The sequence below is a fragment of the Dermacentor andersoni genome, unplaced genomic scaffold, assembly GCF_023375885.2.
Source record: "Dermacentor andersoni unplaced genomic scaffold, qqDerAnde1_hic_scaffold ctg00000040.1, whole genome shotgun sequence".
Classification (NCBI taxonomy): Eukaryota; Metazoa; Arthropoda; class Arachnida; order Ixodida; family Ixodidae; genus Dermacentor; species Dermacentor andersoni.
Window position 1 is genome coordinate 5,246,878 of NW_027314753.1, and position 5,430 is coordinate 5,252,307.

The window sequence follows — 5,430 nt, forward strand, 5'->3', positions numbered from 1 at the left end:
CACTGTGTTTCCCGCAGTATATAGCAAAATATAAAGTTTGAGGCAACAGCTCAGTAACTATGACGATGCGCTGCTGAGTACCGATGTCGCCGGTTCGATCCCAGCAGCAGCGGCGGCTGTATTACATTAGGGGCGCAATGCAATAACTCTCGTGTGCTGCGTCTTCGGTGCTTGAAATTAACGCCTAATTTCTGGACGGAAGCGGTACACTACAGTCAATGACAAACGGATTCCTATAGAAACCCCAGACTCATGCACTCCATGTATCCAGACATGTACACTACAAACAGATGAACATCCTGTGGCGAGGTAGTGGCACTTAATCACATGGTATAGAAGTGCCAGGCCTTAAAAAGAAGTCTGAAAGTGCCGGCTCCGCCATGTCTTCCCCCGCCAGCCACCGCTCGCACTGGAAGACCGCACTGCTCAGCTCGAACCTGCCAGCAGCACTCTGGGCCGTACAGCGAGCCGAGGAAGCCGCTTCGAGGCAAGGTCTCGGAACCCCGTCCGCGGCGGGCGCCCAGACCCACTAAAAAGACGGCGGACTTGAAAAATTGATTTTGAAAATTTTACGTCCTTCTTCACTACGGCATGTCACATAATCAGGTTGTGGTTGTGACCAGTAAAATCCCAAAAATATTATTTTCCTCAATGAGGTAGTGGGATCAAAACCAGGCCGAGGCGGACGTGTTTTTAAGGGGGCGAAATGCAAAAACAACCGTGCATCAAGGCACGTTTAAGGTCCCGTCGTGGTCAAAATTATTGCGGTGTCCCCCACTCTGGCGTGCCTCAATATCAAACCGTGTTTTGGCACGTAAATCGCCATAATTCAGTTCAGTATTATGGAGGGTAAACAGCAAGCGGAAGCACCTAAAATTTCCAACACGCATAATGCAACTTGGACACAAAATAATGAAGGATGAAGGACAATATGATCGTGCGCAATATGATCAAGCTGCCACAATGTGATCTCCAAATGACCTAACAATATCGAGTGTTGTGACGTAATGCAATCGCAGATGTAGTACCAGATAAGAGCGGGTACAGTTTGCTATTAAACAATATTTAATAACCTGAGAACAAACTGTTTTTCATAGAAACGCAAGAAAATTACAACTTACGTCGTGTCCTTTTTTGTTTGTAAGGTAATTTGCAGACAGTTTGGGCGAGTTTTCGTAATGGTTCCCAAAGTATGCCTCTTCTATGTGCATGCAGATAGACCGCATCTGCGAACATTTAATCATCTCATGTACATACATATGTGCAGATGCCTCTGTTTTTATGATGCAAGTAGCGCATTAAAATGTTACTGAGTACTAAGGGACAGGAAAGTGCAGCGAATGAAGCCGCAGCTATTCAATCTACGACTGCAAGTTTGAATAGCGTCTGAGATGAACGTCTCAAAACGAAGACCTGATACGAAGACCTGATAGTGCCAGCGCGTCGATGACCTGCATGATGCAGCGTGTACGCTGGACGATAACGACAGCCAAAAGGGAGGCCGCGATGGAAGACAAAACGAAGGGTGGAGAACCTGTGCTGCTCGGGCTAACTCAGCTCGGTCGCCTAGGAAACGGTGGCGATTGCGCTAAGGCAACTGGCATGGGTGTGACAGAACGCTGTGGGAGCATGGCTGCGGTCGACGTGGCTGCGAGTGCGGTGAGTGGCACTGACATTTTTTTTCACTAATAAGCCGCAGATTGCGTTGCGAGCATGGTTACTCTATTGTGATCGTCCAAAGAGTAACTACACGTTGGTTGAAAGCAATGCCACACTATAATTTTGCTTAGAAAAGCTGAAAAACGTTTTCGCTTCCTCTTGCTAAAACTAACGATAGCATCGCCATTGAAAAACATACGCTCTTTGTCGCAAGCTCTTAATGCGACACTTGCCTTGCGTCACAGAAAGTTTGAGTGTAGCCTCTGAATGAAAGGATTTTAGGAAACTAATCTGAGTGTGTCCGTTTCTGTGATAACAGCGGTTTATGAAGACTGACACCTACAATTACAATTCACGGCCGTTGCCGTATTTAGGGCTTGCGTTGCGGCTAGTTGAAATACCACAAGTTTAACACAGTGCCGTTATATGTTATGTTATACTTAAGCTGCGGACAAGCTTTACGCGCATTACTGGGCTGGACATTTCTAGTTCGAATGAGTCGGATGTTTCTAGCTTAATGCGTCTTCCTTCCAAAGGATGCAGTTTTTGCCGATGTAGGTGTGGCTGCGCTTAAGTGATGGTGATGGCGGGTGTGCTTAAGGAGATTTCACATGAAGCTGGAGTTCATTGCCATGATGAGCCGAGACAGCCGGACTTGTACCCTCAATTTTGTTCTCTTTGGTCGTGATGACATTGTTGGAGCTTGGGCAAGTTTGTGTGACAGTCTTTAAGAACGCAAAGGACAAGGACGAGACGAGTGCACGCACGCACACAGCGCAAGACAACACAGTGTATGTGTGCTCCTCTCGTCCTTTGCGCTGTTAAAGAGGTGATGACATGCCTGCGGGTCATGGTGACACCACCATGACACTTTCTTTTATCCGCTATCCCTTAAACTTAAGTGTCACGTGGCGTCACTTATAAGCTCTGAAATGAAAATGCGGTTAGTCTTGCTCTTGGAGCCAAGACTATTGCGGGACGGTCCTATCAGAGGTGGTTGGCCGGAGCGTTTGAGCGGCGAATTCAGTGAAACAAACCACGAATATGTTGTTCACTCGATCATACTGTTCTTTTTTGTTAGTGAGAATCACCATGCGCAGGGCATATTTTCTCCATTTACCGGTTTGGCTTCTACAGGAATGTCGTTCTTATGAGATCATTCGCTGAGGCAAGACATGCTTCAGCTGCATAACAACTCTGTGAACGTTGTCGCCAATTTGATAGCAAGGAAGCCCCATCTTTTAAGAAATCGTGTACAGGCGACCGATTAATTAACAGTACCGCCCGAACAGCGCCGCCTGAGAGGGGGGGGGGGGAATCTGCAGGAGCAGAACACGCGCAACAAGTTCACCGCAGGGGCGTCTGCGTCAGCAGGCGTTTGGTGTGTTGCGACACCCGAGCACACGAGGGTTCGACCCTCCCGCGTGTAGCCGTGCGCGGCTTAGCCGTGTCTGGGGAAAAGGGGATCCTGGGGGTTGAGCCGATGCTGGGTGTTTGGACCTTTAAGGCCCCCCGGCGGAGGCAACACACCTCTTCGGCCTCGGCTTCACATAGACGGCACCTCCAGGCTGAACCACCTGGAGGACATCGGCAGTCGCCTTTTCCTGTCTCTCCCTCCTGGAATCTTCGTCTTTATCTCTCACTTTTTGACCTTTCCTGTGTCCTTCTCTATTCTGTTTACTTCTTTTCTCCTGGCGGCAAGGGTTAACCCTGTGTGGCTATCCAACCTTGGGTACACCATATTCGGTTATAGTGACGGCGTACGACTGGCGTCGTGCAGACTTGCGTGCAAGCTCTGCCGGGTCCCCTCGTTGGGCTCCGTGGTGGGTGGTCGGCGCTGTTGCCGAATATATACATTTCTTCCATGGAAACTTCTTTCCCCTCCCTTGCTGATCGCCCTCAGAAACGAGGGCGCACCGAAGATGTCTTAAAGTTTTTCGGACGCCAAACCCAGAATTTTCCCCGCTTTCACGTTATTCATTCTGAAAAGCCAAACAAAGTAGTCCGAAACATTTCACCATTCCTTGTCTCAAAAGCCCTGACTGATGTTTTTGGTCCAGGTTACAAGGTGTCGAGGATGTCAAGCGGCGACCTCCTCTTGGAGCTCCGCGATGTAAAACAATATGAGAAGCTACCGCAACTAGTGTCATATGGCGAGACCCCCATAACAGTAACCCCACACCGTACAATGAACACCACCCGTGGTGTTGTGTCAGATGATGATTTGCTTGAGCTGACTGAAGCGGAACTCCTGGAGGGCTTCAGCGAACAAAATGTGATCAATGTCAGAAGAATTAAGATGAGGCGGGATGGTAAAGAGATGCAGACGAAGCACCTAATAATTACTTTTGGATCAAGTATCTTGCCCGAGTCAATCGAGGCCGGGTACATAAAGGTCCGTGTTAGGCCGTACGTGCCAAATCCACTCCGATGTTTCAAATGCCAGCGCTTCGGTCACAGCTCGCAGAGCTGCCGAGGCCGCCAAACATGTGCAAAATGCAGTGCTCAAGAACACACCTCTGATGCTTGTGATAACGCTCTCCACTGTGTAAACTGTGACGGGGAGCACGCCGCGTACTCGCGGTCGTGCCCATCCTGGAAAAAAGAAAGAAATAGTGACGATCAAAGTGAAAGAAAATATCTCATTCAAGGAGGCACGCAGGCGGGTAGCATACCTGCCAAAGAAAAGTTTTGCCGAAGTGGCACGTCAGGGGGCAGCGCCACAACGGCCTCCGGCGGCTGTCCGACCCACAAACAGTGAGTCGGCAGTTACGCCATCTGCCCCCACGGCGGTTGCAGCTAGCGCTGCTCCGCCAACCCAGCAGACGGGGCCATCGACCCCGAAGGTGGGCGCAGCCGAGGCTGCCCCAACCTCCGAGGCCCCTTCCAGCGCTGGCAACGGCCAGCGCAGCCAAGTCCCTCAGGGAGCCCCATCGACCTCCGGGCTGGGGAGCGCAGGGGTCTTGCCTTCCGGGCAGGACTCTCTCAGAAAACATCTCGCTCGCAAGAGCGCTTGTCCGGCGTCTCCCAGGAGGCAATGGACACTACACCTGTCCTCAAGGCGCACCAAGCGCCTAAGGAGCGCCGAGGTTCGCTCGAGCGCTTCAGAAAGAGCAAAACCCCTACTACAGGGCCTCGAAAGGGCTCTGTAATGTAAGACATCCCTTCCGTTTCCGTAAACACAGCACCAATTTAATTTAAAATATGGATACACAAATCATTCAATGGAACGTCAGAGGTCTACTTAGGAATCTTGATGATGTGCAAGAACTCATCCATAAACACAATCCAAAAGTGCTGTGTTTACTGCAAACACACTTGAAATCAAAATACACAAACTTTCTTCGGCAGTATGTTACTTTTCGCAAAGATTGCGATGATGCTGTCGCATCCTCGGGCGGTGTTGCAATTTTAATTCAGAAAAGCATAGCCTGTCAACGTTTAGAGCTACGAACGGCCCTTGAGGCAGTGGCGGTTCGAGCTGTTCTCCTTAATAAACTCGTCACCATTTGCTCGCTTTACGTACCCCCACACTACAAATTAAACAAACATGAATTTCAGTCATTTATAGACGAACTCCCAGAACCTTATGTTGTTCTTGGCGATTTCAATGCGCACAGCTCCCTGTGGGGCGACTCTCGTACAGACGCGCGAGGTCGTCTTGTTGAACAGTTCCTTTTTTCTTCTGGAGCGTGCCTTCTCAATAAGAAAGAACCTACATATTACTCTCTTGCAAACAGAACCTTTCTTCAATAGATCTGAGCATAATTT